General features: G+C 40.3%; 1 long non-coding RNA gene across 1 annotated transcript in view; it reads left to right on the top strand.

Moving 5' to 3' along the window:
• LOC138738950 (uncharacterized) overlaps positions 1-12,331 on the top strand; it is a 27,604-nt gene extending 15,273 nt beyond the window's left edge. The window contains exon 3 of the long non-coding RNA XR_011341898.1: positions 12,017-12,331. This is a non-coding gene — a long non-coding RNA (uncharacterized lncRNA). The remainder of the gene's footprint in view (positions 1-12,016) is intronic.

Genomic DNA, 12,331 nt, shown 5'->3' with positions numbered 1-12,331 from the left:
CTCCTTTGAGCTACGAGTGTATTAATCATTTAATATTTTTGTGAAAGTGGCGAAAAAAACTCTAGAAAACAATGATGAAAAGATTGTGTTAGCCGTAGCTGCAATACAGTTTTGGTGGCCTACACAAGACCATAAGGCGTAGAAGCAAAATTAGGTCATTTGGCCTGTGACCGAATATTTAGAGGTGGTTTGGGAGGAATTGTTAGAGCAGCTTGCACACACACATTTTATAACACAAAATATTTGCAAGACTTTTGCAGAATGCTTTTTTGCAGGAGGCAACAAAGTATCGACAGCAGCTTGCCTGGGAGAGCATGTGATCTTTGTAGGCAGAGGAGAAGAGTTTTGCTCTCAGAGAGGGAGGGTGTGAAACAGAAAGAGAGGAGACAGAAATCAGTTCCTGAAGGACATGCTGGCAAACTTTGGAAGGCTGCCTGGTCAAAGGAGGAGATTGGCAGTCTGAAAGGTGACCTGAAAGAAAGAGGATCATCTGGAGAACCCTGAAGGGGGAAAGTTTCGTCAGCAAGACTGATTGAGAAGGAATCAGTTGCAGATGTCCCGGAAAAGGAATCTCTCTCTGAAAGCCATCAAGAACCCTCCTGAGTGGTAACCATTTGCCTGTTAAGCACCAAAGACTGGTGAACTTTGTTAATGCTAACTTCTGTGCACAGAACAAGAATTGCCTGCAACCAGTGAGATTGGACTGTGATCCAAAGAACTTTTCTAATCTTAAATATACATTACGCACACTGCGCTTAGTATTAGAGGGGGGATTAAGTAGGTTAGGTAGGTTAAGTAAATTGATAGTAATAAGTTAAAGTTTAATTCTGTTTTCGTGTTTAAATATAATTAAAAACTACTTTTGTTTAAGTGCTCCTTGGTGTTGTGGTGCATATCTATTGCTGCTGGTTTTTGGGGTTCTCTAGATTCTGTAACAGGCCCATCGGCTCTTACATTCTGCATCCTGAATTAAAAAGGCAAGCACGTCATACACCTTTGTCACACCTGATATACCTGTGTTAGCACTTTCAAGGGACTATGTATGAACCCCAAGGTTCTTTTTATCAATATTCCTGAGTGCCCTACTACTTTCTGTTTACCATTTACTGAGTTTGTCCTCTCCCTTCCTGACTTCCCAAAATATATCACTGTGCACTTGTTGGGATTAAGTTCCACCTGCCAACACTCCATTTGAGCTACATTGGACTTTCATCTTGGGCTCCCTTAGACAGAAGTGATTTCAAACTTCATTTTTGAAACGGTTGTGAATCTTCAGAGTTCTCGTCTTCAAGGTTGGTGACAGCAGGGTCTTTGAATATTCTTAGCCAAAGGTCGAAAGATACTTGAAAAGCAAATAGCTGGCAAGATGGGAATGCAATGCTTAAATTACACTTATTACCACATTAAACGCGAAATGGGTAGAGGGGCCATGGATAATTTCTTCCCCTAATTTTGGATGCTTGTTCAAATACGTGTGACTGAATTTTAAAAATCTTTATTAAGCCACGAGTAACAATCTGAAACATAGTCTATTAGTACAATATTATGAATTTTATTTCTGATTGCAGTAAAACTCCTAAAATCTGGTCTGCTCGGGGATTAGGTGGGTTTGGATTTTCTGGATTCTCAGGCTGTACTTTTAAAATTCAAATTTAAGGTGGAATAAAGAAGAGATGGACAGGTATTTTTATAGTTCATTCATTAGCAAATAAAGCATGCTTCATTTGTCAAAACGAGCAGTTTTAAAGAAAAATAAAGTCAATGCTTGATAAAAATGTAAACATAAAATGTCTTCACTATAAAAAAGTGTTGAATGAAGTTTAAAAATTAACATTGTAAAAGAAAAATTCAGTATACAAATGAATTTTCTGATAAGGTATGGTTAAAGAAGTGATGAAAATCTCAAGCTCAAAACATTGGTTGTGGATCTTTATCTTTGCTACGTAAAAGTACACTATTTGAATTGCTGAGTTTCTCCAGAATTGTGTTTTTCCTTCAGGCTCCTTGGTTCGAAGTCTCTCCTCCAAGCCAGACGATATCCTTCTGAATCTTTTCTGCACCATCTCTCATGTAATGAGTGATCATTAGGCCAATAACATCTTTCTTGCAGTATGGTGACCAGAATTGCAGACAATATTCCAAGTGTGGTCCAACTAACGGCGCAGTTTGGCGTAGTGGTTAGCGCAATGCCTTTACAGCGCCAGCGATCGGGACTGGACTGAATTTTAATCCCGTGCTATCTGTAAGGAATTTGTACGTTCTCCCCGTGTCTCTGTGGGTTTTCCCCGGGGCCTTTGGTTTCCTCCCATAGTTCAAAACATACTGGGGGGTTGTAGGTTAATTGGGTGGCACGGACTCATGGGTCAAAATGGCCTGTCACCACACTGTATGTCTAAATTTAAATTTAACATTTTGTATAACTGCAGTATGGCCATTGAACTCTAGCACCTGGAGGCAGGTGATGGCAGGTATGTCATCCTCGTTGTGCTTCTGTTCCCGCGACTCTCTCACTTAAGAAGTGGGTGCACTATCTTGCAGTCTTCACCAACATCTGAAATCAGCAAGCTGATAAGATTTTAGTTTACCCTCACGGCAAATTGGAGAGAATGGAAACAGTGCAAAGTGAGGTCATGTAAGGCACTATATAAATATGATTTCTTTCTTGCTATATTAAATGTTTTGGAGATTCTCTGAGCATTCAGAAAATAACACATTGGAGATTGATTTCATGAACAGTTGAGATCCGATCTGAAATTTTGAGGAGGCTTTTGGAGCCTCGCACAAACCAATGGGAGTAAGAGGATGGGCCTCTGAATGTGGCCTAATGAACAAGTTCCAGAAATAACAGAAGAATTGTGCACTTCACAATTGAAAGAAAAGTTAAACTTCAGAGGCTTCAACAAACCCTGGGTTTGTTCACCAGGCTGGTGGACAACCCCACTTTATGCACATAAAGCACCTTGAGTTATATACATCTTGAACCTTGAAGTTGAACTGAGATGTGTCTTGCCCCTATTGATTCCACAATGTTTGAGTAATTCTTATTAGATGGAGGAGAACCAGATATTTGTGGTAAAGTATACCACCTGAGATTATTTCCACCTTCCTTAATGTTAAAAGGTGCCCTTTTCTCAATCTATTTGATCAGCAAAATTGGATTGTTTTGCTTTGCTCTGTGGTTTTATGTTGTTAGAAATATTGGTTGTGAGAATTTGAGTTCACTTTGTATACGTGAACTGTCTCAAATTCTCACAGTACAGGCCCTTCAGCCCGCAATGTTGGGTTGCCCCATATAAACCTTCTCCACAATAACCTAATCCTTCCCTACTCTCTATTTTTCTTACATCCATGTAAGAGTCTTTTGAATGTCCCTATTGTACCAGCCTCCACCCCCATCCTCGGCAATACCCTCCTGGCACCTACCACACTTTGCGTAAAAAAAAAACACTTGCAGGAGCAGACCTCGTGCTCTACATCAATACCATTATGAAGAGAAGGGGCCGCTCCCACCCACGTCAGGAATTACCCTCCAGCCAACAAAGATGGTGTGCAGTGGGAAGATGTATGCCCAATATGCCCAGTGGTACGTGCCTCATAACAAGTGATTTTAGGGACACTTAACTGTTCTGGGATTGTATGAAAATTTAAAAAAAGCAATATATTGGTATAACAGAAAGGTGACTGTTGCTATAACGACGTGGTTCTTTCTGTGGCAATCTCCCAATGTCAGATGGCATACGGCACGGTAACAGGCCATTTCGGCCCATGAGTCTGTGCCACCCAATTTACACCCCAGTAACCTACACCCCCGGTACATTTTGAAGGGTGGGAGAAAACCCATGCAGACACGGGGAGAACGTACAAACTCCTTACAGACAGTGCTGGACTCGAAGCCCGGGCCAGACCCAATTGCTGGTGCTGTAAAGGCATTTCACTAACTGCTACACCAAACGTGAGGAAGGGCCTTTACTTCATGAGGCAGCCAATAAGTGTGTCAAATGTTTGCAGCGTACAGAGTGAGAATAAGATATTAAAGTGTTGCTTCAGAGGTACTGCTGGGTTAACAATATTATCATTGGAGTTTGGAGACTGTTCAACCCCAGTCAGAAGTTCTACTAGCCCTGCAACCCACAAATTCATCTGCATTAAGTCAGTGCGGTAAACTGCTTGGCCACTGCCCGATGGACATGCCTCCTGAGACCCACCCATTACCCCCTTTGTATGTTCCTCAGTCATCCTGCCATGATCAGTCGATGAGGTTGGTTGGTCCTCCACTCTATAGTCAATAAAAGCCTATCAGTTTCACAACCTCAATCTTTTGCAGTAATTGATAGTTCATTAATCAGCTTGGCTTCTTTGTAATTATCTGTGATGCACTGCATTGAATTTCATTGGCTTTGCGTTTCATTTTATCAATTTTTGCCCCACTCTACCTCTCCCTTCCCGTCTTTTAAATGTCGCATAAAACCTCCTGCATTCATCGTGCTTTCGCTCACGTGAATTAAGATTTAGTTATTGAGCTTAATTACACTTTAGTGAAGGGGCTTGAGATGTTTTATTATGCTACATCATGTTACATAAATCTTCCATACACATCAATACACGAATTAAGCAGTCAGATGTGGGATCAGAGGGAAGATAGAGTCAAAGAAAATTTAAAGCAGAATATAATACTTACCACTCCATTCCCAGCATCTTTCAGCTACTCCCATCAGGAAAGAGATACAGCAATATCAGAACCAGAGCTACCAGGCTGAGAAACAGCTTCTTCCTACGGACAGTGAGAATGCTGAACGACTGAATGATCTGCTCATACAGACCCTACGAGACTCAACGATTATTAAATTATTTATTTCTATATATGAATATACATACTGCATATGTATCACTTGTCTGCATGTGTGCGTTGTGTGTCTGCGTGTTTTTGCATTGAGGACCGGAGAATGCTGTTTCATCAGGTTGTACTTGTACAATCTTTTTTTTTGAATATTTTATTTTTGATTTTCAAAGACCCATGCAAATCCAAACAAACAACACAGACTCTTTCAACAATAGCTTATAACATACAGACCCTATTTTATCCCCTCCCTCCTGAACAGCAAAGAAAAGATTATATAAATTAAACAAATGCAAAGAGCCAAATATCGGTAAAGTCACCAACCCTTAAGGGAACTTAAGAAAAACTCAACGAAACCTGAAATATAAATGGATAAGGAACAGAATACCAGAACACGTTATCTGCGCCACGACCCACTTCACTGATCTCAATCCTTTCACAACTGGCATGGGTTTCCTTTATTCGGAAGTGGTAGAATTATATATGTGTTGCAGATAGGGTTGCCACACCCCATCAAATGTTTCATATTTCCTTCTTAAATTGTATATGATTTTCTCCAGGGGAATACAACTCTGCATCTCCATATTCGATCGTGTAATAATTGGGAGTCAGACTTCCATGTGACCACTATACATTTCCTGGCTACTGACAAGATGACCTTCACAAACTGAATTTGGTATCTGGACAGTTTAAAACTCATGTCCATAATGTTCCCCAGAAGGTACAATTCCGGATCCTGTGGAAAAAGCACCTTTGTAATTTTTTTTCAGAATGTCCCCCAGGTTCTCACCTTTGTGCACAGCGAGGTTGAATGGATAAAGGTTCCAATCTCCACACCACACCTAAAGCACATTTCGATTTATGTAGTACAATTGGATGATCTTGAACTTGATCAATAAATCAAATACCCAAAATAGAAAGATGGGAGATAAAAAGGATTACTATTTACTATGATTGAATGTATCAACATGTATGATAATTAAGAAGATTCTGTGATCATTATTGGAGATTCATTGCATATATTTCAGAATTTTGTTTTGGGCATTGTAAACTCCTATGAAAAATAAACACACGCAAAATGTAGAACTTGTGAGGAGAATTAATATTAGCAAGTGGTTATTGGATTAATTGGCTTGTTTCAGTGTGGTGTGTTTGATACAATTCTGTGCAAGGACAAAGGTGATGATTACCCGAGCAAAGAGCAAAAATATGTTGGTGGATTGTTAATGGAAACAGGAGCATCTTTAGCATTGAAATATTATCCTGTGAGAATTGGTTCCTCCACAGTCATAAGCTCAGTCATTTACAACAGATATTGATGGGGAAAAAAAAGTTTGCTCCAGAAACTATATTTTTTCTTATCAATGAGTAGAGAAAGCCTCAAAGTCAGAAGATCTTGCTTTGCCAGTGTTATTTTGAAGACGTTAATACAATTCCATTGTTGGGCTTTAAAGCTTTCTGTGATGTGCCAATACAACTTTGAAATTAAGGAATTTTGACTGATACTCTTTCACCAAATGTCTTGAAGATTAGGGGAAAAGCTGAGAGCAGAAATGTGCCAATTTAAAATTGTTTTTAGCTGCTTTTTTTAAGAAGAGTGTGATTAACAATAAAATAACAAAGCTGGACTTGAGCAGGGCGGCTGTCGCAATGTTAGCATTTCTCAAAGAACTAACATTCTATAAAAAGTTTTTGATTCAGAGAGCAAAGCATTCTCCCCTTTGCCATCTTTCTCTCTCCTTTTCTCCAGCTCACCACCCCTCTCCATTCAGAGAGCTCCCCTCCCCTGTCACCGCCCAGCATTTTTTTCCTTTCTGCCCTCCACCCATCTCCACCTCTTGCCTGTGGGCCTGTGCCCCTCCCCTGCCACCCCCAGACGCCATTTTATTCGTTCCTGCCTGCTTTTTGCTCGTACCTTGACAAAGGGTGCAGGCCATTGCCATAGAAAACATTGTGCGTCCTGTTGAGTTCCTCCAGCATTCTCGTCACAGCAGCATCTACAGACTTTCTTGTGAACAGCTTTCAGAATTTCTTTTGCCAGCAATAGTAGGAAACTTTGAATGTGGGCAAAACTCGGATGGACAGACACAAAATAGATTTGTTGATGGCAAGGAAAGGACAGCTGTAGTGAGGGCCACAAAGAAGCTTGGTACTTTGGTCTGGTTTCATCCTCTTCCACTGGCTTCAGCAATTATGATGGCAAAACCACCAGCACTTGCATTCTTTCACGAGGAATCTTGCAGCAATTAATGCTGCTCCATTGCTACATCGGTAATTCAGCCCATTTCCACTTGCCGAACTGCCCACAAATGCCACCAACAAAATTCAGTTTAACTGCTGATCAATTTAACTTCCTGATGAACGCTTTCTGCTTACAAGCACCGTTCGATACATCAGAGTGCTGAGTGATTAGGCAGCCAATCAGAGGCTCAGGCTTTTGATTTGGTCTCAAGTTCCCCCTTAATGTTTGGAATCTTAACATCTCTTGATCAAGCAAACCTAAACATAAAAAAAATGATCGGTTATGGTGATTGCAAAATGACTGGACTATTGCAAAAATCCATCTTGTCCCAGAAGGAGATCCAATTGTCCTTTTCTAGTCTGCGCACAACTCCAGACCCAAGGAGAATATTTTGAAATTGCTAGTAGCGTATTCTTTGAAGTCAGTATAGAGGACTGTTGGTTTACTGCTGATTGAAAATTTGGAGGCGTTATGATTCTGTTTCATTTTTCATTTCATTAAACTTTAGTTGCCAATAAGACACCAAGTTTTCTGATTAAGATTATTTTACAGCTGCCATGTCTCTTGATAAGTTTCTGCAATATTAGTTTTATGATTTATGTTACACGCTGCCTTGCTTGTTTTATGAACAAGGTAAATACTTTCTGCTGTTGGATTGAATGAAGGCCCAGTCTCAGCTATAACATTTTAAAGCAACATGAATCTTTTTTTTTTATATAGTGAATTCGGTTTTACTCTGTCACCTATGGTTGCAGACATGAGCAATGTACACCTTCTCCTGACTGAATCAAGTTTTCATTATTTGGAAGGCTTCTGTCGTGATTTAAAATGATCTTGGCATAGTGATCTTACCAACCAGTGGCACTCACATCCACAATGATGAAGTGTTTTGAGAGGCCGGTGTTGAAGCATATCATCCTCTGTTTGAGCAGAGACATGGATCTCTTCTAATTTGCCCACCACAGCATCAGGTCTACAGCAGATGCCACCTCACTGGCTTGACACAAAACCCTGGAACAACTGGACACCATAGATGCATACATCAGGATGCTCTTTATCGACTGCAGTTAGATATTCACCACCATCATCCCCTCAAAACTGACCAGCAAACTCCAAGACCTGAGGCCTCAATACCTGACAGTGTAATTGGATCCCGGATTTCCTCACCTCCAGAACACAATAAGTGTGGAATGGCAAGAAAATCTCCTCCACAATCTCCATCAGCATCGGGGAACCACAGGACTGCGTACTTAGACCCCTGCTCTACTCACTTTACACCTATGCCTGGCTCGGTACAACATCACCACCATTTCTGATACCACACTAGTGGACTGTATAAAAAAGGGCAGATGTGTCAGCATATAGGAGGGAGATTGAAAACCTGGCTGAATGGTGTACTTACAGCACCCTCACACTCACTGTCATCAAAACCAGGGAGGTGATTGTAAAGGTTAGAAAGGGAAAGCCAAAGGTGTTTGAATTGGTGATCATTGGGGGATCAGAGGTGGAGAGGATGACCAAACTTAAATCCCTGGGAGTCACTATCTCGGAGGGCCTTTCCTAATGTCAGCACCTCTACTTCTTCACGAGTTTGCAGAGGTTTTGTGTGACATCGGAAACCCTGGAAAACTTCTACTAAAGTGTGCTGACCAGCCTGGTATAGGGGCACCAACCCCTGAGTGGAAAGCCCCACAAAAGGTAGCAGACTCAGTCAAGCAGATCACAGCAGAAATCTCCACTGAGAAGATCTACATGGAACACTGCCATCAGGGAGCAGCAGCAACCATGAAAGATCCACCCCATACCACCTAGGGCATGCTTTGTTCTCACTGCTGCCATCAGGAAAGAGTGTCACAAGACTCGTACCACCACCAGGTTCAGGAACAGCTGCTACCCCTTCACCATCCGACTTCTCAACCTCAAACTTGATCAGAGGCTTGTTTACGGACTCTCATGGGTGCACTGTCATTTTTTTCTATATTTTACAGTCATTTTGTATATATTTCTTGCTTTATTTATATTTCTCTCCTTTGTAGTTACTGATAAGTAGAAATTCTGCCTGGCCCACAGGAAAAGAATCTTGGCGTTGCATGTTATGTCATGTAATATATTCTGACAATAAATTGGACTTTGATTAAGAAAAAAACTGTAAACTCAAAATTAACAATTCTCTCCTTTCTTATTATTTATTTTCTTCATATATTTTCTCTTCCTGGGTGCATTTACTATTTTCATCTTTCTTATTTAGTTTCTTGAGTATCAAAATCCTGCATATCCTTTTAACCACATAACGTCTTCTTGTACTTTTGTTCTTGCTTTCTCTGTTTGCCCTCCCTTGAAGTCTTTTCTGCATGCTTTCGCCTCCAAATTAATTATCTGGTTAACATTTTTAATGATCTGTGGCTTTCTTATCTTTTTTTGATTAATGTAGACTATTTCTCCTCTCTCTCTCCATCTCTGCCTCACTCAGCTTCTGAGGGTTGGATCAACCCAGAGAAGGGATCATTGGTTGGAGATGTTAGGGACAAGGCACTTAGCTGCTAAATTATTCAGAGCATGATGCTTCACCATGTCACCAATTACTTGCGTCAGGAAGCAAAAGAATAGCCTTTAGATTTAAGAAACAATTCACGAATGTGGACATCGTTTTTCTGGCAGAACAATTGAATGTGACGCTTCCCTGGTGACCTCGTAGGTTGGCTCATCTCAAAAGGTATCCGTGGCTGATCTCATCATATTTATGTCTAATTCCCAGGAGATGCTTGTATTGCTTTGTGAAGGAGTCTTAGAGGAAGCAATGGAGCTCTTCCTTTCATTAGCTCAGAAGTGCAGTTGATTACCTGAAAAACATTAATCTTCTATGAGCTGTGAAATAGGTGCTAATGTATAAATATCAAAATGACCCAATTACCTGATGTGGAGAAGGGCAAAGCCTTCAGCTTTCATCAGGTGTTCCCCTTGGGTGGAAATATGTGACCAGACACCGAAAGTATTAATGTTTGTTTATTTCAGTTGAACATAAGTGATAGATCTATCCCAACTCCTATGGTTTCTGGGAAAATCCCTGGAAATTCTGAACCGCTATTAGTTTTGATCTGTAATTGGAGATCAAAAGCAGACGATGCCTGTAGGAGTGCTGAACACAAATCTCCAGAGAAAGTAGGGAGAAATAGCCCCAACTCCAGTTGGCTGTCAATGTGTGGGGCAGCATTAAGCTGTGCAAAAGTCAAGTGTCACAGCATGTTAAAGTTCTATCTGCCTGGCATTGAAAAAGATAGGTCTGATCACGTTGGTGAATTAAGTTTTGTAGAGTAAGGCTACAGAGTAAAGCCCTCCCACACTTGTACATTGAGTGACTGAAAAGTGGTCTTGGACCATTTACTCAAGGATAACATGGGTTGTCATGAAACTATTGCATGTCTGTCAGAAAAGTGATGTGAGTAAGGTGAAAGTGGACACATTTGGATGCACTGAATGATATATTTGCAAAGTTAAACAAGAAAGTCTGCAGAAGTAAAAATGACATATCATTTACGTAACAAATTTGAAAATTTGGGAATCATATTTACAAATTGTAGGGATTAAGTTGTAATCGCCCAATCTTAATCTTCTGACTTCTAAAATCAAGAAAATTAAGATTATTTAAGATTTTATTTGATACTTTTAGTAAGTTTTTATAATTATTATTCAGATGTTTTCTTTCTTTTTTTCCCCCTTCTTTTTAATTGGGTTGTTGGGGGGAAGTGGGGAAGATGGGAGGGGGAACATTTTAAAAAAATCACTATGTACTTTTTAATTATTTTCGAATAAGAAATTTATGTAAAAGTTTTTAATGCATTTGTGAAATTAAATAGAATTTTAAAAAAGGAAAGTCTGCAGACAATAGGGTCGAGTGCAATGCACAAATATGCTGGAGAAACTCAGCAGGTCATGCAGCTGGCATAGGAAGTAAAGGGTGATTAAGGCCACTTGACAAAATGACCAGGCCTGAAACGTTGGTCGCCTCCACTTCCAATGAACACTATGTGATCTGTTGAGTTTCTCTAGCATGTTTATTTCCAAATGTTATGAACACTGCATTTCTGGAAGAATAGGTATGTGGCTGAGACTTGGAGATAATTAATCTCCAGGGTCTTTCCTTCATCATCTTTGTACCTGTGGATCACTGATTGGAGTGGGAAGGGACTTCCCTGCCAACTCATCGGGCACAATTGGAGCCTCACGACCAGCAACCAGAGCCTTTGAGGTCGAGGAGACTTGTTCCTCTCCTTTCGTTTACCAAGCAGGTGTGAAAAGGGATGTGGTTGGAGCTTATCTCAGATAATGAACAAAAAAAAACACCTCTGACCCATTCCAGCTCTCCTGCTAAAGTGAACTGGCTGCTGAGTGGCGTACAAAATAATTGAAAGGAAATAACTTGTGCCCTGTCATATGATCTAATGAAGCATGTCACCTTTAAATCATGAAGAATGAAGGATGAAAGGTTATCATTTTAGTTTTCACAGGAATTGCAGAAAACTAACCTCATAAGATATTGATAAATAATTTGTCATGGCTAATGGATCATTTTCCAAGTGGTTACTTTCAGAAGCTGCATATTAGATTACAATCTGATGATTGTAATACTGTACGAAAAAGGAGTGGTTTTGTTCTGACCAGAGGGGAAAAAAATCATGTTGCACTTATTTGATGTAAAAAGTTTAAAGATGATGATTACATGAATGTAGGATCAGAATGATTCATTGGGCAATTCTTTTCGAGTGAAAGCTTCCAGGGTTGCCTGCTATCATTGAGTTTTTTTTGTTTCCTTGCCTCTCCAATGTATTCTCTATTTTGTAGAAGAGGTCAGGAACGATATAAGATGCACATGGTACAGGCTGGATGGCCGCGTTTTCCTGGTTCACTTATGAATTTTCCCCTTTCTTTTCTTTTGACAGCCAGGGTGCACAGGAAATATTTGGAAAGGGATTCATAAAGCACACCATGCAGCCCACTCTCTGTTCTCGCTGCTACCATCAGGAACGAGGTCTGGATGCCACAAGACTCGTGCTACCAGGTTCACGAACAGCTGCTACCCCTCCACCATCAGACTCCTCAACAACAAACTCAATCAGAGACTCATTTAAGGATTCTTACTTGTGCACTTTATTAATTTTTCTCTCTCTGTATTGCATGTTAGTTTGTTTCCATGTGCATGTTGAGTATAGCATTTTTTGCACTACCAATAAATGGTAATTCTGCCTCATCCACAA

This window comes from Narcine bancroftii, chromosome 7 (assembly GCF_036971445.1).
Source record: "Narcine bancroftii isolate sNarBan1 chromosome 7, sNarBan1.hap1, whole genome shotgun sequence".
Classification (NCBI taxonomy): Eukaryota; Metazoa; Chordata; class Chondrichthyes; order Torpediniformes; family Narcinidae; genus Narcine; species Narcine bancroftii.
This window is presented reverse-complemented; position numbering and strand designations above follow the sequence as displayed.